Source organism: Protopterus annectens, chromosome 10.part0 (assembly GCF_019279795.1).
Source record: "Protopterus annectens isolate FY-2018-M chromosome 10.part0, PAN1.0, whole genome shotgun sequence".
Taxonomy (NCBI): domain Eukaryota; kingdom Metazoa; phylum Chordata; order Ceratodontiformes; family Protopteridae; genus Protopterus; species Protopterus annectens.
The window spans coordinates 274,798,458-274,821,026 of record NC_056744.1 but is presented as its reverse complement, the minus strand read 5'-3'; positions in this window follow the sequence as shown (position 1 = coordinate 274,821,026).

Sequence of the window (22,569 nt, the reverse complement as noted above, 5' to 3'; positions counted from 1 at the left end):
ACTGTATGCATTACATCCTTGTAATAGTATTGCTTAGAATCTCAAGAAACTGTGGAAAGAAATCAGTATGATATAACATGGTATTACAGCCGTTAACACCAGTGCTCTGTCCACTAACATTCCTACAAGTGGTAGCTGCCGACACCTGAAAAGTATTAGTACATGACTTTTCATAGAAACACAGTAATGAGAAAATTACAGACTAAAAAAAGAGTATTGTGCCGCTTAAACAACACTGCTGCCACTATACCCTCACCACTTCATAAATGATGATATGTTATGTGTCTGAAGTCAATAACTATTGTGTATGGCAAAATAAAAATAATATGATATGTAGTAACTCATCAGACAACTTACTTTAATCTGACAATAAATTGCAAAATATAAAATAAAAAATGAACATTTTCATTCAGATGCAATATTTGAGGTCATCAAATATTTAAATAACTGGTTTTGCTAATTATATCCAGAGAATATTCAGTACATCCATACTTACGTATGAATATATTTTGCAAAACAGTTAAAAAGGCAGTTACTACTTATAAGATGCCTTATGACATCACTGAACAGGAGTCAGTGAGCATTCAGTTATAACTTCTAAAACAATAACGAGTAACTATTATGAAATAAAAGAAAAATAAGATGAGATTGAATGCTAGATGAACAGTGACCACAGACCATTCACCACACAGCATAACCCACAGACATCATTGCATGCATCAGTTATACTGTGCATGTTTTTTACAATAACGTTAACACTACCCTGAATGTCATGGTCCATAGTTCTGGACTAGAAGTCACCTCTTTACCTATGTAGTTGTAAGCCATGCATTAGCCTGCCACATGTGGTCCCTTACTACTGCTGCAAGCTGTTCATCACTAGTCATGTTGGGACTGGAACTGAGAGCTGAAATGACAACACAGGTCACTTCACTACCAGACCAGTGCATGATTATATTATGCAGAATGCAACGTGCAGTAAACATTCTGCATGCAGTAGCTAGGTCAAACTGAAGGGTACACCCAGACTCATCCAAGCACCTGAAACGTCTCTTCAACAGACAAAAGACCCTCTCAATGACAATACAAGTCTGGGATAGGGATGTGCTATACTTCTGTTCTGCAGCTCCAGAGAGAGAAAAACAGGTGAGGGGGGACAGAATAAAGAAAAGTGCTTTAGTATTCAGCAATCCATCTAAATACAATACAAAAAAATTATAATATTTTTCCACTTACTGAAAAGATGACCACTAAACATCCTACCCTGCAGGAAGAGGTGGTAGAGTGAGCTAGTGTGCTAAATATGGGAATCATGTGCACTGTCAGGATGCTGGGCAGACATGTTGGCAATGCACCCTCATGCATCACACTCCATATGCCAGTTGAAGGAATGATAGACTTTTCAATTGCAGAACTACTTCCACTGTGAACCAGAAGGGATCCTAATTGCAATGCAGATGCAATATATTCTGCCCACCACCTCATGGAAATGTGCCATGCCATAAAAGACACAGATAGTCATGGCTTGGTCCTGAAGTGACACTAAAAAACAGATGTAATGATCCACACTTGCCAAGAGTACATACAGGAACTGCTTCAGTATCCTCGAGGTTGAAGCCCATGATATCCCCAGCATGTCCCCAGTCTGTGTGTCTGTTTCTCTCTCTTTCTCTCTCTCTCTCTCTCTCTCTGGAAGGTCCACATGGCAAGTATAGTGAGGAATATAGACACCTTAGTGTCTATAGTGATAGCAAGTCCACACATTCTTCCAATACTCCTGTGGAGGTCATAAATACCCAGTAAGACTCTTATAATGTCCCTTTCTGAACCTGCCAATTATCTCCTGATTATCAAAGTTATAATGAATTATACTCTGCCTGTATCTCCGCTTTTTTGGCCAGTGACTGGGCCCAGTCTCATACTTAGAAATAGAAAAGCTAGTAGCAAGTGAAAACATTTTTGTTTCCTGCAAATTAGATAAAATTGGCAAGACTCTGCTTTATATAACGTATCTAAGAACAATGTGAAAAAGTGTGAAAATTCCATTTTGAATTGCAAACAGGGATATAATGCTATTAGCATATGTTGAGTTACATAACATCTCATTTACATCACATTATGACTTAATTTGCTTAAGTTTATTTATAACCACTGTGCATTGGTGTAAAGTGGCCTATATGAATCACAGCTGAGTTACGCTCATTCACAGGCAGTGCAAATAGCCATAACGTGACTGCATAATGACTATAAATACTACACCTTTCGAGAAGTCAATGAATTAAGCCATTTTCACCAACACATAACTTGCATGCAGATGCTGTGTGACTGAAACTAGTGTGTCTTTGCTAGATGCTTGTTTGAACTAGTTACTAGGTCATAAATTAGTTCTCTGGTGCTGCTTGTTGAGGTTGTAATAAGGTTGGCCACAAACTGGCAGATTATATTGGTTTACTGTGGTTAATAACATCTGAATACTGTTATGTATGTCAGGCATACAGAATGCAGGTTATGTAATAAAGAAATTAATTCATAGAAAACGTGAATATTTCATAACGCAGGATAAACATGGTATACTGGCATTTAAGCCTCAATATTACAGGACATTGATAAACAAAGCACAAAACCATATTTAACTCTCCTGCATTAAAGAAATACAATGAATATGAAACAAATCCAAGCAAACATATATATATATATATATATATATATATATATATATATATATATATATATATATATACACACACATTCAGTGATGTGAGGACTGTCTTTATTTGTTATTGTTTCCAAATATCGGTTTATTTCTTCATCCTTCTTAACTAGATTTGCCCAATTAGGTTAGTGGTCTCTTTTTAGCAGACCTGAGGTGGTATTTTTTCTGCTAGGGGAAATTGGGCCAGGGCATCTGGGAACTTCTATTCTTTTTGATAGGTGACTTTAGATCTTTCACATCCATTTGAGGTACCATGATATAATGTAATCTCAAATATATTGTCCAATTGTATGCTAGAAAGCAAAACACTGAAACAGAATTAAGATAAATGTGAAACTATTTTTGGACACTGTATGCAATCAGAGTGCTTTCTTCTTCTATGGCTAGATAAATGTATAATCTGTTGTCATTGCAGCGTGTTGTTCTACATTGCAAGAGATTGGGTTCAGTGCTTCAAGGTGAGCATTTTTGAGTCCTTTAAATTTATAATGGACTTGAAATATATTTTGACTGAAAGACCATTTTTCTAGTTCCTTCGTGTATTACATACAAGTACAAAATAAAGAAAAAAATTGCAAACAAGACATGTAAGGGGAGTAGGTAATACATTTTAATAGAGCTAGTAAAAGTAATTTCCCTTCAGTGGAACAGCTACATTATCTGGCATCATAAGTCATTTTGATAGATTACTTTGATAACAGGAATACAGCCTTAGGTCTCCCAACAAAAAGAATGATACAGATGTTGTTCTACACATTAGGTTTTAAAAGTGCATAATAACTACAAAGCTCATCAGTTAAAAGCTCTGAAATCAATGCAAGAAAGAGAGCCTTGTTAACTTTTAGTGACATCAGTTATATACTCAAAGGTCCTGCATCACTAGGTTTGTAGTAGACGTGTTGTTACTTCTGGTATATTTTAGCATTATGGAATAATTTCATATTAAATTATAACAAGCTCTGGAGTCTTTGTCACTGCGAGTAATTATTACATGAATATTGAAAGAAGTCAATGGTACGGGGAATCTTTTTTTCTTTCTTAGGGTGGTACTCTCATGTTGGAATGCCTCTCAACTATCCAGATTTGTGCAGAATGTATAGATCTTTGCCCCATATTTTTGGTCTGCTCCTTATAAAATTGTTGTTTTCTCACAAATTACTTGGATGATCTGAAGACTGAAGTCACTAACTAATGACATACTTTCAAGTTTCAGACTTCACATTCTTCAGAAAATGCATGTTAACACAAACCCTGTTATTCTAGCAACTTTCTAAGTTTATAAGAGGAATATGTATAATCTGTCTCTGTTTTTGGGCCTCCCCCCATAATGTTAGTTTTTTTCCAGATTTCTTTCAGAAAGAGGTTGAGAGGTATGATGTCGAGCTTAAGTGTAGTAGGAATTTGCACAGTATATGCCTAAGCACAGCTAAGACATGATTCATCGAAAGCTAGTGGGCTTAGATACAGCAGCTGTAATATGCTTTGGAAGAACTTGAGCAAATGAACTGCTAATGATATTTAAATGACTGACTAAAAAATCTCCAATTATGTTATGCAAGTAAGGTAACTTTCTCACCTCTGTGTTATTAGGTTCATAAATATATACTACACTAACAACCATCAGGACCTTTGTAAGCCTACCTGTGCAACCCAACCCAATTATGTGCCTATGTATCCTGGGCATTTATTAGGAGGGGGTATGTAAGGAAATTTCTAGTGGTTATGTCTGGTGAATATGTTAGTTTGGGCATTACTGTTTGTCTCTGCCTGTCAGATCATGGAGGCCAGACCAAGGGTGAATTTCTGATTTCCCATCCATTGGCCAAAATAACACTTAAATAAGGCTAGGTATGAACTCTGCTTCACATGGATGAAGAACCTATTCCAGAGTATGGGAATCCTCTGAGACACATATCTGCCTCTCCAACATGTCTTATTTATGTCACAAGCAAATTGGATTTAGTGGTTCTGATGCTGTTTTACAGATCTGCAAAAGGTCCATCAGAGCTGTATCCAAAGTTGCCATTGTATGCCAGGCATAGATAACCTCTGAGTAACCCGTAGAAGACCAAGCATTGCGATACGACTTTAAGGTGATTCATATAGGACAATGTGTTTATAGGGTGAGGAACCTTTGTGGGCATTCCAGCTGTTGCATATGTCTGGTCAGGTATATGCCAAGGGGAGTATTATACTCAGTGATGGATCTGATAAGGACTGAATAAAGTGGCTCTATAACTTCTTTGACCTGGATGCTATGCCTTTACTTATAATTTGAGTAACATGAGTAACATAGAATGATTTTCTTAGTACCTTGGCCACATGCTGGTCAAAGTCCAGATTATTGTCTACATATGTTCCCAGATCAACACTTTGGGGTAGGGGTATCTTATCGACAGAGTAATTAGCCTTAGTAGCAGTTTTGCCAAAAGTCATTATAATGCATTTCTTGGCATTGAGTTTTAATATGTGATTTTAGCACCAGTCATTTGTCTGTGTTAGACCCTCTTGTAAAATGTTTGTTTCATACGGGAGAGCTATGATAGCTCCCAATTTACAGTCATCTAGGAACTTGGTCAGCCAAAGACCCTTAACATTAGCCTTTACCTCTGAGAAGTAGATGCCAAATAAGAGCAATCCCCACCACGGAGCCCAGATGTACTCTGCTGGTATTAGGTCTCTTAGTGGATGTGGTCTCAGCAATCCTGTCTGTGAGCCAGCTGATGATCCAATGAGTTATGTAGGGGTTTATGCCCAGTTTGGTGAATTTGTAAACTATACCCCAGTGGGGTATTGTATTGCACACCTTAGCCATGTCCAGGTAGGTGGTATGCACCATTTTTCCCAAATCCATTCTCTTGCTGACCTTCTCGCAGAAGTCAACCAGGTTTAGTAGGCATGGCCTTTCCTTGACTAAGCCAAACTGGGTTAAGACCAGTGTCTGGAGCCTGCCTCCTACTGTATGTCTTTGTTAATCATTTCAATAATAATTCATTCCATGGCTTTGCAGAATAGACTAATCAGACTAATTGCTCTGTAGTTTCCAGGGTCAGTTGATGGTTCACACTTGTGAAGTGGGATAACTGTTGCAGTCCTCCATTCTTGTGTTGCAAAGCCTATTTTTAAGCTATAATTGAAAAGTGACTAAGTTGGCCCTGATAGGTAATGTTTCACACCATTTTGGAAGCATCGTGTGATATTGCTGGGGTCCAATGAGGCTGTATTTGGCTTTTTTTAGTTCCAAGAGGACCTTATCCTGGTTAATAGCTGGAGGGTTATGCTAGTTTGTATTTCATGGGGGAAGGCAGGGGGGAGTAATGTGGTGATGTCTGATCTGAATTTGTCAGCCAACATATTTGCTATATCACTCTGCTCAGTGATGGTGGCACCACTTACCACTAGTTCAGCACATAGTTATTTTTTTATGTGCCTTGGTACCATGCACCAAAGCCTTGTAAAAAGCAAAGGTCACACCTTTCTTTTATACTTTGCAATTCACGAAGATGCTTCTTATAGGTACTAGCCTGGCTGTTTTCCATTGTGAACTACTTGTTCCGGTTGTGTTAAAACTGCTTGTTCCCAGGGGTACCCAACCAAGACCGTGAAAATATATTGAAAGATTTACTCATTTTAGCTTTACTGATTAAGAAATTCTTGGTGGAGTTAGATCAGACAAGGATAAAGTATGGGCTTTAATGAGTTTGCATAGTCCAGGGAGGACCAGGAAGGAGGGAAGGGGGATGCATGTTCTTTCTATAACTGTGGATACCTGGGTTTGCATAGTTATCTCTATACTTAACATGGGGAGCTACCAGAGACAGACTGTGAACACATGGGGTCTTCAAAAGTTCCTTGACCTACTGTTGACACATCAAAATCAATACTGTTTCCTAAAGTCAACTCAGAACTGAGCCATTGCTATGCATGCCTTCTACATGATGGGATGAGTTATTGAAGTGGTTGTTGTGACAGACTGTACTTATGTTGCCATTAGAACTCTGTCTGGACCACAGGGAGGGGTATTGTAACAGGAAGGGTTGCCATTCCATCAACTGCCAAGTAGTGTGTGATGCATGGGGAAGCATCACCAAACTGTTGGCCCAGCATCCTGCCAGTGCCCATGTTTCTCACATCCAACACATAAGTTTACACCAACACTTCTTCCTGCACAATAGGATGCCCAAGAGTCACCTTGCTGGTCAAGTGCAATTTTGTATAATTATACAGGAATTTTGTAGGTAAAGATCGTAAAATATAAAATGTGTTATTGACTAAAATTCCCACTTTTTTATCGTGCCTCCTTTCCCATTGTTCTTTTTTAGGTGATTCAGAATACCTTCCGGAACACTGTCTAATAGTACCAGTCTGTATGTGTTATTGAATAAAATTCCCACTTTTTTTTAGTTGTGCCTCCTTTCCCATTTTTCTTTTGCAGGTGATTCAGACTACCTTCTGGAACACTGTCTAAATAGCTGCTAGAGAAGCTTTAACACCACTCTGTCTCAGACAGAGATAGTCACTGAGCAAGTGTTTGGCCAGCTGAAAACCATTTTCCATTGTGTGGATGGTTCATAAGGTGTCCCTCAGTATGACTTCATTACTGCATGCAAGATTTTAACCATATGTTGCATTCTGCACAGTATGATTATGTATTAGTCTGGTGTTCAGCTGGCCCATAATGGCAGCTCCCAGTATTGTTCCTTCTGGTACTAGTGACAGCGACTAGCTGATGGCAGTGGTAAGGGAACCCCTGCAGCATGGTACTTGGCACTGCAGGCAAAGAGGCAGCATCCAATTCTCATCTATGGGCCACAGCATTCACTTAGTGAAAGAGAAACAAACAAAAAACAATCACATTGATAATACTTGATGCATGCAGGGTTAATTGTGGATTATGCTGTGTGATGCATGGTAAACCGACATTGTACATTACTATTTTTCTTTTCAATAAGAAGATTTATTTTTTAATTGACTTATTTGAATGCTTGATTATACATTTTATTAGATTAGCTTGCAGCATTGACACATCTACTCTCAAGCATACATCTCAACCATCACCTGCATGATCAAAGGTGAAGGCATATAGAATAATGTTGCCGATGTGAAATTAGTCACATATTTGATATGTTTTTAGTAATTAATTCCAAAGTGATTTCCAGGTCTAGGATGGCTAAACCAGGACTTGTACACATTTGAGAGGTGGATTGCAGCATGCATAGGGGCAGTATTAGTATTCTACTGTACAGATTGTACAACAATGTATTCTGATAAAATAATAATATTTTACAGGCAATTGCTTTTTCCCTTATTTGTGGTGTGGTGTTTTTGGCATTACTGGTTTTCAGATATTTTTCTGCACAGTGCCTACTGGGTATGTACAGAGGGTTTCATACTCCACTGTGTTTTTTGTAATTTATTTGAAGCATGTCCACTTGGAATATTGATAGATATGCTGCACACTAAATGGTCACTTGCCACAGTAAGTAAGACTTGGATGTATATTGCTGTAAACAAATGTGCAGCTTCAGAGGCTAAACTCAGTCATTGTGTATATGGTGCTGTGGGTTAAGTTGCAACAGTACTAATTTTACTGGCAGGACTCAAGGTAAATTTCAATAAGACATGCATTGAGCTATTATGAAGGTTCTTCCTGCTGTGACCACAGTTGTTTGTAACGTTTGTATATATTTAACTGCCTATCTTGATATTGTCTCATCAATGCTTCTTAGATGTAATGCAGAATTATGCATGGATATCCATGCAATGAACTATTAGGAAAGTTTCCCCAAAGTGACCACAATTGTTTTTAAAGCTTTTTTTCTTTGTTACCTAATTAATTAATTAATTAATTAATTAATTAATTCATTCATTCATTCATTCATTCATTCATTCATTCATTCATTCATTCATTCATCTATTTTGGTATTGTCTCATGGACACTCGTGTCTGGACAGCTACTGTTTGTGACTGATGGTTTTTATTTAAAGATGTATGATCTATAACTTCTGTATCAAAGGAATTATACACAATGTCACCTAAGGATAGTATGGATGATAGCCCAATAGATCTTGACCAAGTTTTGGCATGCAGACTTGATCCTGATATGTTGAGATGCTAGGATCTACTGGAAGTAGGGAGATGTCTAGACACAGACTGGTCAGTGCTGCAGAACGTAGATCACCACTGAGTGGTTTTATCAAGTGCTTTTGAAGTTTGATGATGCCTTGCTGCCTTCTTTTAGGTTGCATCTACCAGAATCCTTAAACCACTTTCTTTAGATGCAAATGGTGTCTAACATAAGCAGCTACCATATGTGTAGACAGTACCCCATCCATCTATCTGTGCTTCCAGTGTGCATGTGGTAAGTTAGTCCTAGTGTGTTCATTGAGATGGACATAGATGCTAGGTGTTCAGCCATACTGTGCATGAGGGTCATTTCCCCTGGCCACCAACATTCCAACATACAGATGAAATTCCTCATGTATGCCATGAAATAGTCTAACCATCTCTACCAGACTCTCAGTTGCATTGGTCTATGCCTGAGCCATGTCTCAGTACATCTGGTACTGTGTAGCTAAGGCCTTGTAAGGGTTAGAAGCTAACTGGGAAACTTGTCTTTGCCTGACACACCTTTGCAATGATGTGACAGTGTGTATCATTAGCTCTGAGATGGTAGTCTCTTGTTCACAGTGATTATGCTATTCACAAGAAACAGATTTTGGGCTATATGGTATCCCCCTTCCCTTTCTCTTCTTATAATGCCATGGCCTCATTCTGCTCAGTGTGTGATCCTGTGTCACTGCTTGTGGAGTTATCCGCCTGCTGTGGAGTATGTGGCCCTGCTACTATACTTTGTGCCACTGTCCTCAGACTGTGTCATGAATATGGGAGTTATGGCATCATTGTCAACAGCCATTCGTTTGCCACCATTAACCTGCTGCTCTGAAGAACTGGAAATGGTTGCTTCTCATAATGACCCTGTGAAATAATATGTGAGGAAATGTTTAATGACACATGTGAGAGATGAAATGATTTATCCAGAAAAGCATGATAGCCACACTCACCATTTTGAGGTGGCTGCCTTTAGGCCATATCTGATGTGGATGGTCCACCTGATGCTTTGAAATGTTAAGAGCTGTACTCAGAGAGGTATCATAGTCAATAATTCTCATTATAAAATAGTATAATTAGCTACACACTAACTGTCCATGCTGCATTTCTGTGGATGCTGCACAGTTTAGAATGTAGTAGTGTCCACACCAGGTCTGATGCTTCCAATCACATCCTCATCTGTGCCAAAGTCATCATCTCTTATAGATAGAAAATACTCTTCCTCCAGTGTTAAAGGTTGCCATGTGGAAGGATCCCTGACTGTGCTGCTAAAGGCAAATGCATTCTGCCTTGCCTTTGTCATTTCACATCCCAACATAACATTTATTCTTTGCCTAGATTGTGCCAAGGAGTAATTACTTCCCCCAGTGACATTAATGTCAGCCACCACTTGATTCCATGATCTAGTTCTCTCTGTAACCCTTGGGTTCCCTTTGCCAGAGACTATTTCCATATGCCCTAAGAGCAACCATAAGCATGTGGTTCTCCTTTGGAATACAGTTGTTTCTCGTGTCTTGCCCTTTCTGTTACAGCATTTCATTACTTGCAAACACATACGTCAGCAAAAGTAAACCAGGTTCCCACTCATGATTGCTTTCTTCATGCAAGTTTATAACAAATCTCAGACAGTTGTAGTAAGGATAATTTCTGTCTTGTGGGTTTTAGTTAATATGACCGTATTCATTCCTTTATGTTGACATGTAATGTATTTGATAAATGTGTCTCTGTAATTGTTTCCTATTACAGTCTGGAAGTGGGTAGCTTAAAGTATATCATAAATTACTTCTAACAATTCTTCTATTACTGTTAACCTTATCTAATCTCTGACTGTTTCCACTGCCATCAGTAATCCTCTTAACACATGCAAACAACAGTGAAAATGACAGCTTACAGAATCCCAATCATGTCAGCCATAACAATTACAAATACTATTAAACTAAAGAGCCAGTGAATGGTCAAATGGAGCCCTAGGCAAGATAATGGACCCCCCCCATCCATTCCAGCATCACATGACTTGGCTCTGTCTCACCAAATACCATAAACACTGTTCACATCTGTCAGTGGGCATATTATTTTCTTCTTTAATTTTAGAATGAATAAAGAAATTTGGATTTAATTTAACATTTTTACTTTAAATTTTATAGCACAGATACTGATGGTCAATTGCTAAACAAAACAAAACAGTCTCATAATGAAAACAGGCTTAGCATGAGCAACAGTAAAATTCTCTTCCCTTGTCACTCACATTCATTGAAAATGCATTCAAACTTACATTTATTGAAAATGCAGCTGGCCAATGGCCAGGATTTGAATTATGTGGTATCCCCCCATTACCCTTCATATAATATCACCATCCACATGCTGTGCTGAAGCACACAAAGTGGTTGCTTCTAGTTATGACTCTGGGAAGCAGTATCTGAGTATGTGGTTAATGGCACCTTTGGGAGATGAAATGATTTGTCATGAAATACATTATAGCTGCACTTACCATTTTGAGAAGGCTGTCCTTGGACCGTACCAGATATGAACGGTCCACTTGAAGATGAGTATTTATAAACACTTTGTTTACTGTGAACTGTTATCTTTATGAAAAAAAATATTAATAAATTGCACGTACTTTATTGGTAGTTTTGGATGAAGTTGAAATTGTATAAAGACTCCTACCACCAGATCCTTAAATCCAAAAATGTGTAGCACAATTTAAAAAAAAGAGTATCTATGAGGGCATAAGAAATATTAATCACTTGATAATACATGCTAAGTCACTATGTACAATCTCTGCAGAAGTAAAAGCCATCTGAATAATTCCACATTAAAGAGAACTATTACTAATGCAGAGGGTGATGCTGGAAAACAACTTTGCATTTCATTGCTTCATACAGATATGCAGAGTCTGTTGCCCCTGAAGAAAATTGCTTAAGTTACATTAAAAATAGTGTGCTGGCAATATTAGCATAACATTCCCTGAACTAGATCAGCTACGCAATAGGAAATGCCTGGCAAACAATGGCAACGAGTTCATAGTTTCTGGGAATGAAGTCTTGGAGATCATTAAAGAACCTATCCCAAATTCCCAACTGCCTGGTTAAGTGACACAATCAGTGTCATGTGGTAGATAGATACACGTGGAAAGATTCAAAACTTGCATGCCAGCCACAAGAAGCAGCTTATTAAAACGTCAGTGCTTTAGTGCTCTGAGCTAACTGGCAAAGTAAGAGTTTTTAACTAAATGCTGAAATCCTTTATTATCCGATCTTGTAGAGAAGACAGTATCACAGTAATATGCAACAATCATAACTTCATGGAGGCTGAAGTTTAGACCTTTCTCATTACCACTCCAAATAATGCATAATATATGACCTGCAGATAACAGCCCTCTTTGCAGTTACTGAAGGCTGTAAAAAGGTACTGCAAAAACATATTACTAAACTGAATATGTTTATACTATCAAAATGCAACACTTTTAGGCAGTATTTCACAATCCAGGCCTATTAAAGAATTAAGTCATTCTTTAGTGCAATGAATAAAGAAAACTAAATACAATATAAATATTACTGCAGCTTATGTTCAACAATGTACAAGGTATACAAAAATCAAAAATATGACTGCACACAACACTTTTTTTAGGAAGAGATTTCTTGTTTGCTGGACAACTACATCTCATTTTTGACTTCCCTATGTCTTGTCATCAAGAATAACTATCCTATCTGACATCACTCAGTACATGTCTGACCTATGTGACATCACTCAGCACATGGCTGACCTACGTGACATCACTCAGTACACATCTGACCTACTTGAATGGCTAATAATACTCCCCCAGATTCACAAAAGCTTGCACGGAGTGCAAGATGAGTGTAGGAGCTCACGCAGGCAATATGTCTGCCGTGCGATCCAGGAACAGCTGGCAGGGGCGTGCACAAAAGCTGCTAAAGCTAGTCTTGCATGGACAGTGTCATGGTATGCAAATTACCTCATTTGCTGGTGAAAGCCATGTAAATGAGATAAATCTGTGATCCAGCAAACACTAACCTGTCCGTGGATGATTAGTGTTACCCGCAGAAATGTACTCCGTTGGTAACGGAGTACATATCTGCAAATAACTAAAAAGAGCTATGACAGCTCCAAATAAAGGATGCATACAGTTGAGGAAGCATGTCAATGGCCAAATATGAGGCCATTGGCATTGCAAAATGTTTAAAAACATAACAATGTAACTTTTTTTCCCTCAATTTTCGATGTTTAAGCATAGCACAGCACCGCACAAACGTGTGGCGCTTAAAAAAACAAGAAAATCATTTTAAAAAAGCCAAAAATAGGCATGTTCACTAAAAAGCTTATTCTGCCATGCAGGTAAATGGCAGGCTGAAGATGACATGGCTACTAGCTAGTGGTTGCTAAGGGGGGGGGGGGGGCTCAGTGTGAGAGATTTAACCATGCATTACTAGGCAATCCTATGCAAATGAGGATAAGGATAGTGAATCCCAATTTTCCCCAGCATGTGAGGCATGTCCCAAGAGTGTAATATTTGGAGTAGGTGAGTAGAAGACTAGAATATAGGTGACATCATGAGGGGTGTGTCAGACAGGCTGTAAGCTAACTGGAGCACAGTGGCTTGTATTTGCTCTGAGCTGCTCAGGATTGCAAAGAGACTTGTCTACAGTTGTCCTATCTGAAAACCTCAAACCCAAGGTGCATACTGTTATAAGATAGGAAACTCCTTGCAAACATGCACACAGAGTGTGCGCACATGTGTGAGAATTTGTGCTTGTTTGTGCGGTGCTTCCCCCCGGGCGGAAACAGAAAGGAAAAAGGAAGGAAAATAAGTAGTAGGAAGTTAACCAAGGAGAACTAGCAGAGCTGCCAGGTGATATATATCAGAAACAGCCAATTACACAGGCAGCAGACTAACCCAGCCCAGCATTTTAAACTCTGCAAACCCCATTCTCCCCTGTTTTGTCTCAAGAACTCTGCAACACTGCAGTATAAAAAGAGGGAAACTTAAAAAGCTTAAGTCAGACAAAATGTTAGGGGTTGCTCTTGCTATCATAAACCAGCATGTGCAAGGTGCTGAGGGTGGTGATGTTGTGAATGCTGCTGAGCAACCCACAGTGAGGAGACGGAGAAGAGTGTACAGAACCAGGGTAACCTATCAGGGGCTACATGAGCTGGAGCTATTGGAGTGCTATAGGGTGGTCAGGGACCTCCTAAAGCAAATTGTTGAGCTGTACGGACTACATCTCACACACAGAACAAAGAGAAGGGAACCCATCCCAGTGGATACCAAGGTATGTGTTGGCCTAAGAATACTAGCTACAGGTACCTTCCAAAGACCAACTGGTGATATGATGGGGATTTCACATCGATCAGCATCCAGGGTACTCCGCACCAGTTCCTGGATGCCATGTCAGCACATGTCATTGACCACATATATTTCCACAATTCCCGTGAGGCATTAGCCAGCAATATGTGTCTTTTCCACCAAATAGCAGAATACCCTGAGGTAGTGGGTGCAATAGACTGCATGCACATACACATCAAAGCACCACCCGGTGAGCAGGGTAGGGTCTACATCAACCGCAAGGGCTTCCCCTCCATCAACTGCCAGTTTGTGTGCGATGCCCAGGGCATAATAATGAATGTGTGTTCTGGATGCCCTGGAAGCTATCACGATTCTGACATTTGGCATTTGACCCAGCTGTACCAGTTATTTGCCAATGGGGACATTGCCTATGGTCACCTAGTAGGGGATGCTGGATATGCACTGGAGCCATGGCTGATGACACCCATCAGAAATGCACACACACCTAAACAAGAACTCCAAAATGAGGCACACACACAAACAAGAATCATAATTGAGCATGTGTTTGGGATGCTCAAGTCATGGTTCCAGTGCCTGGACACATCTGGTGGAGCCTTGCAATACTCACCAACTACATGTACCCAAATTGTCATGGTATGTGCCATGCTACACAATATTACCCTGCGGAAACAGCTGCAGCAGAAACAGCATGGGGCAGGGCCAAACAGCCCCCCACCATTGCCATGGCCTGCACAGAAACAGCGTGACTCAGAGGAGGAACAACCTGAGCCTGCCCCAGTAGGCAGAAGGAGGCGTGCCCAGTATGTCCTAGCCTTGGCAAAGAGGCAATGCATAGCACATACACTGACTCAGTAGGAACCCTGGACATGACACCTCTCTCTGACTCTCACATACAGTAAAAGGGATGCCTAACTTGACACTACCTGTTTTCAAACATGTATAGGGAGTGTACTATGTGCATCCGACATAGGCAGCAATGCAGCACCACCCTCAATACTGGGACAGACACAACTTAAGTCACTCACACATACCAGTTGCGGAGGTCACATACCTAACAGTCACAGCCAGCGGGACAGTTGTAGACAAACACAAACAAATGCTGTATCATGCCCACTGAAGAGGCATATGGGTAACCTCCCCCCAGGCCTATGCCAACAGATAACAACAGACCAGGCAGTGTGATGTGGGTTGGGTAGGCTATGAAGTCACAAAATAATATGCATGTAATTGGAAGCTAAGGTCTGTAGTACAGTAGTATGCCTCAAGCCAGTAGGATAGGCAACAGTACAGACTGAAATGGAGTACCTGATGTAGCAGTGCAGGCCTAGAAAATGTGTATAAGTGTCAGGTGTACCCCTCATCCTATGTACACCCACAGTAACAATCAGGTTTGCCCCCGTGTAGAAATGTACAAATAATAGCTGTCCCCCCTGTATGTAGAAATGTTGATAAGTCTATGCAAATTGACTCTGCAGGCACAGCGTGCTTCCTGTCAATGTACCACACAAAGGTGAGCCCTGAAGTAAAAACCAACTTGATTTTTCACACACATATAGTATATATGCCCATAGTGGGCATGCTCACACACTTAAACAAATATAGCAAATTTCAGTCAACAACATACAGAACGGTCATACTGAGCATGGTCACACGCTTAGGCCATGTCTGAGTACAGCAGTGGGCCACACATATCTGGCAGTTGCAGTTCTTACTCCAGACACATGTCACTATTCACCAATCCTGCCTTGTGCACACAGTGATATGAAAATAGACCCATATAATATATTGGACCCCTGTTATAATCAAACAATGTAACACAAGTACTTAATTTGTTCAAAGAAAGTTAAAATCCAAAGAAGATCAATAAATTTCCGATCAGTATCATCAAGAAACAATGAGCACTCCTAACATTATCCAAGCCAAACTTTGCCAAAAATATTGCCAAAGATTCCATAGAGAACCATGAAGCTTTCTTTAGCTATGTCATAAATATCAATCTAAATTCATATATGTTCTGAGTTAGTGCAAAGTGTAAATGAATACATGTACATGACTGACATTGCCAACATCTTGTCAGACAAGTTCATACATATTTACCCCTCTCTCACTGACAAAAGGGCCCATTACCATACCTGGAGATTGTGAAAACCCAGAAATCACATATACAATGGTTAAACAGCTCTATCCAAACCTAAAAACACGGCGTCTATGGGATGACATGGTGTCCCTGGCTGTGTCATATGTGAACTCCAAAACAAACAGACCCTGCACCTGAACAGTCTGTTGAGACTCACCCTCTGTACAGGATATGAAACTATTGAATGGGTTACAGCAACGTTTGGCACACTCCACAAGTGTAGGTGCTCAACAGACCATAGGAACTATTGTCTTATAAGCGTAATAAGCCTGATCTGCAAGGCCATGGAGTCCATTATTATGGAACTCATAAACAGAGTTATTGGGAGCCTACAAACACCGAACCCTAGCCATTTTGGTTTGGTCAGGGGCAGATCATGGTCCCTAAACCTGCTAGACAGATTTCAAGGCAGTTACCCAGGACATACATAAATGAAATGAGCTCCACATGGCCTACATAGACCTTGAAAAGCCCTTTTCCAACATCCCACACACATGTCGTATCCACAAAATCAACAACCTGTGCATAAACACGTATGTCATCTGATGGATTGCCAAGTGGGGCACAGATAGATCCTACAAGGTAAGAATTGTGGTCTCCCTGTTGGACTGTAAGCCGGTAACAATTGCTGTCCCCCATGGCTCAGTCCTGGGACTCATCCTGTCTGGTGTATACTTTTCAGTAGTACAAACACATGAGGGCTATAGTTAGCAAAGTTTGTGGATGACTGCAAAAAGGTTGTCATAATTGATGTTTGGGACAACAGAGACATCCTTAAAAAAGGTCTCAGTCAGACAGATGTGGTGTCAAAATTATAACCTCGAGCTACAGTCATACAAATACCACATAGGTGCCAACACCCTAAATATGGAGGTAATAATATGGGATCTATGGACACATGTGGATAGTCATCCCTACTTCCAGAAACACATTCACAAAGTGGTTAGAAAATCATGCTATGTGTCCCCACAAATTGCCAAAGTCTTTGCATGTAGGTCAAAGCAGGCTCCCTCTACTCATCAGTCATCAGACCCATCAGAGAGTACCACGACACACTTACGATAAATCTGACTAGGCACCTTCAGCAGCTGGAAAGACCACTGAAGTACCTCAACAAGAGGATCACTGGCCTCAAACAGTTGCCCCATGCAACAAAACTGAAGTAACTCAATCTGTACTCTGTTGCATACTGTCTACTCAGGCGATCTCTGCCCAACATACAGGTCCATGTCCAATGCAGAACTGATGTACATGCTCTATCTGAAGTAAATCCAAGATCACTGTGCCACATGCTTTAGGGATATAATCATCACAACAATAAATAGAACATGTTAGAGGGATACATTACTAACTCACAGACTTCCCTTGCCTTGGAACAGGCTCCCAACCTACATTAAGCTGAGTCCCTAACTGACACTCTTCCAGAGGAGCCTTGATGAGTGTATGTGAAACTGAACTGTCACACCATGGATCACTTCATCAGCTCTACTACACAGAGGCCTAGGGAACTAACCCCATGTGTGGTGATAGCTGCACACTCTGGCCATACTAATATATGCCTTCAGGCAGATAGCCTATTACCTACCTATGTACCTATATATGTAGGGGGAACACAGTATAATAAACCAAAGCTGGATGGGCAGAGATGTGTGTAAGAGGGTGACCATGACAAGGAGCCATCCAGGACTGTCCCACCCAGCACACATCCCAATGGCACAAAAGACATGAGGTGCACATCTCACCCACTGTACATAATAGCCACCAGTATCTGTAATCATTACAGTGTATGTGGTGCATGTGCCTGCTCTACAACATGACTGTACAATGAAGTACACATCTACTACCTGTAGACATGTACCTGTCATATAGGTTCATAGGTATGTAGTAGACTATCTTCATGAAGGCATATACTAGCCTAGGCAAGTTGTGCAGCTTTCACCACCCCATTGGTTAGTCTCCTAAGCCCTAGTTCTAATAGTTAGTACCCTAAGCCCCTTTCTAGTGGGGCTGCTGATGTGATCCCTGGTGTGAATTGTCTGTTTCCCATCTACTCATCAAGGTTACTATTAAAGAGTGTCAGCGAGGGGGTCTGTCTGATATACATTGGGACTCTGTTCCACAGTAAGGCAAGTCTCTGAGATGGTACTCTATTCCACCAGCATTGTTGTGATGAGGTTCATATCCCTGGAGTGTATAATGTGACTCAGTTGTGTTTTCCTTAGATGGAGCATGTTCAACAGTTATGTGTTGGACATGGCTCTGTATGTTAGGCAGAGTTTGCCTCTGAGTAAGCGGTACGCAACAGAGAACAGATTTAGTTTTTCTAGTTGTGTTGCATAACACAACTGTTTGAGGCCAGTAATCATCTTGGTGAGGTACCTCTGTGGTTTCTCCAGCTGCTGGATATGCCTAGTCGAGTACATCCAAAATGGTGCATTGTACTCAATGATGAGTCTGTTGACTTAAGAGTAGAGGACCACCACTACCTCTTTTGATTTTGATGCAGACCCTTTGTTGATTAGGTGGGCCACATAGGATTTCCTAACCACTTTGGCAACATGGTTGTCAAAGGAAAGATGACTATCTACTTGTGTCCCCAGATCCCTTATTACCTCATCAGTTTTTAGGCGGTAACACCTATGTGGTAGTTTGTGGGTACTTTGTTTTCCCCAAAGGGGATTACTATCCATTCTTTCACATTGAGCTTGAGGCCATGATTCTGACACCACACATCTGTCTCATAGAGTCCCATCTGGAGAATATTTGGGTCATCCGGGGAATCTATTATGGCACACACTTTACAGTTCCCAGCAAACTTAGTCGACCACAAACCTCCTGTGTTGGCATGTACTTCTGAGAAGTATATATCAAACAGGAGGGGCCCCAGGACTGAACCCTGGGGGACACCAGTTGTTACCGGTTTAGAGTCTGACATGTAGCCAGCAACTCTTAATTTGTGGGAGCTATCTGTGAGCCAGTTTGCAATCCATCTTGTGATGTATGGATTTATGCTCAGGTTGGTGAGTTCATCTATGATACCTGACTGGGGAATGGTGTCAAAGGCCTTAACGAGCTATAGGTAGGCTGTGTGGAGCACCTTTCAATCATCTGTAGCCTGGGTAACTGTCTCAAAGAAATCCACCCAGTTCAGGAGGCATGATCTGCCTTTGACAAAGCCAAACTGGGTGTGCTCAACTGTGTGAAGGTTCCCAATGTCTTTATTGTTGAGTTCCATTGTGATTGGCTCCATTGCCTTGCAGATCAGACTCGTCAGGCTCATAGAGTGTGAATGCCAAGGGTCTGTTGTAGCCTCACCCCTATGGAGTGGGAAGAATGTTGCTGTGCAACATTCTATGGGTACATATCCTGTACAGAGGATGTAGAGAGAGGTGTAGGTATCCTTGATGAATATGGATACATCCACGCCCTATGTGCTATGATCCAGGTTCTGATGCCCAAAGGTATGGAATGAGTAGTATCCTGGTAGTGCTGGTGTGCTCTGTGCAGCCTTGAACTAGGTTTCTGTTACTGCACAGATATCAATATTCTCCATACTGAGAAGTGCCTCGAGTGTGTGCATTTGCAGGCTGAGACTTCTGGCAATGAGTAGCATTTAGCTCACTTTGTGGTTATTTGCGTTGGTTACGGGGGTTGGTTTGTCCTTTGAGCCTTGCCTAAAAAAGGTAATATGGGGACAGCAAGAGCCTTGGCCAGTATTCAGAAGCATAGGGATGACAGGTGCAAACCATCTCTAGCGAAGCTATGAGGCTTGTCTATCATGTCATCCCAGGCAGACAGAGACTGGATCCCCTCTGAATAACACCAGAAGCTCAGTTAATTGTTGAAGTTTATCATCTTTCTGTTATATTGCAGTATCATGTAGGTGAAGGTAAGATGCTACTCAAGGTCAGGGTCATACCAGACTGGGCTACATGATCATAGAGCTACTATATACCTCTTGTCATATTGTCCTGGGAGGTATGTCTCAGATCATTCACACTGACATGTACAAAGACCACATCATTTATGCACCTGTTTTGGAGTGATGTAAGTGCTTGTGTTATCTGGTGGATCATAGCACCTGACAGACAACTGACAGTAACCTTCCCCTTGTCCAGCCTAGTGAGTGGAACATCTGTGGGCCTGACTATGGAGTCACCTATTACTAGTGTATTGGGTATGTTGTTTTGCCTTAGGGCCTGTTGTGAGGCACACTGCTTTGGTGTATTGTGTGTTTTCTGGTGTGTACTTGGAGGTGCATGTTGCTTGCTTGTCTCCTTAGGAGGACACTTTCTCTTTTCCAGATTAATATTTGTATTCTCCGAGTATGGTAATGTGTATTTATGTGTGTATTTTGCTGGTGCTTATATTGTAGGTCTATGTGAGACTGTTGGTGTTGTGCTTGTATGACCCTACTCCTCTTGACTGTATTGTCCAGTATTGAGTTGACAGAGCTTAGCCACCAGTTTGACCCTTTGTGTGCCAGCATGTGGTGCATCAACCATTATGTGATATGGTTATGGCCTATGCATACAATACACTCACAATACACCTAGTATTATAAGCCTGCTGATGTTAGCAAATGTGAAAAACCCCTTTGGGCAAACTGTCAGCGAGTAATGTCTGTATTGCATCCTGTAAGTCCTTATTGCTTGCTGAAGTGTAAAACAGTATTTAGTTTGGATTAAGAACCCCGGACTTGCCAACTGTGTATGTGTGTGTCTGTCTCTCCCTGGGGAGAGAGAGCAACCTTTTTGGATACTACTCACACCCCTTAAAAGTGATATACTCATCTTTGTCAAGTCTGATGATGTCACCATCCTATAAATATACCTGTGGGAAGGTGAAATTCCATTAATGTGTATAGCGCGTTGTGTAAATGCATACTGCTATAGTATCATAATGAAGTTAGGTAGGAGTTTGAATCCTGCACTTGCTAACTGTGTGTGTCTGTCTGTCTCTCCCTGGGGAGGAAGTAACCTTTTTGGAGACTAATCACACCCCTTAAAAGTGATATACTCATCTTTGTCAAGTCTGATGATGTCAACATCCTACAAATATACCTATGGGAAAGTGAAATCACAATAATGTGTATAGCATGTCGTGTAAATGTGTGATGCTGTAGTATCATAATGTAGTTAGGTAGGAGTTTGAATCCTGCATTTGCCAACTGTGTGTCTGTCTGTCTCCCCCCTGGGGAGGGAGGAGACTACTCACACACCTTAAAAGTGATATACTCATCTTTGTCAAGTCTGATGATGTCACCATCCTGCAAATACACCTGTGGGAAGATGAAATCCCAGTAATGTGTATAGTGCATCGTGTGAATGTGTAGTATCATGTAGTTAGGTAGGAGCTTGAATCCTGCACTTACTGAGTATGAGTATGTGTGTGTGTGTGTGTGTTTCAGGTGTGTAACACCATTGGTCAATGGGGAGTGGCTTTTGATTTTTCTAGTGTATTACATATCACAATGACAACTGTATGTGCATAAAACATGCAAGGTAGCTGTGGGGCAAAGCCATATACATACATGTGACCTCAATTATTTCATAGGTGGCTACTATGCTTTCCGCATGAAAGCATCTGTTAGCTTTGTCAGAGCATGCTGATGCTTTCCAGACCTTAGGTTACTTCTGTATACTTGTGACAAGCTTAGCCACTGCAGTGATCCCTGGGCTATGTCTTCTGTTTCACATCCACTCATCATGGTTTCTATTGAAGAATGTGAGTGAGGGTTTATGCTTGAGGTATATTTGAATCCTGTTCCAAAGCAAGCAAAGTCTGGCAAAGATGACTAATCATTATAGGTGTGCAACAACCTCTGTTGATCTGCAGGCAAACCCTTTATTGCTTATGTGCTCCACAGAGGGATTTCCAAAACCCTTTGGTAATGTGATTATCAAAAAAGAGATGAGTAAATACATGGCTCTATGTATACATTAGTACCTGTTCCACATTTTGGGGGCTACTACCTATGTGGTACTCTGGGTATACTTTGTTTTGTAAAAGTGGATAACTATGCTTTCTTTGGCTTATAGCTTTACATCATGATTTTGACACCAGGTATCTGTCTCTATGATACCCTTTTGGAGGATGTATGTGTCATCTGGAGAATAATGTATAGCCCACAGCATGCATTTTTATCAAACATGGGCAGACATATCCCTACTGTGTCTGCCTGTATCTATCTATATACCAAACAGGAGTGGTCCCAGGACTGAGTGCAGGTGAATACCACTTGCTACTGACATAGAATTGTACATGAAGGCTGCAAATGTTACT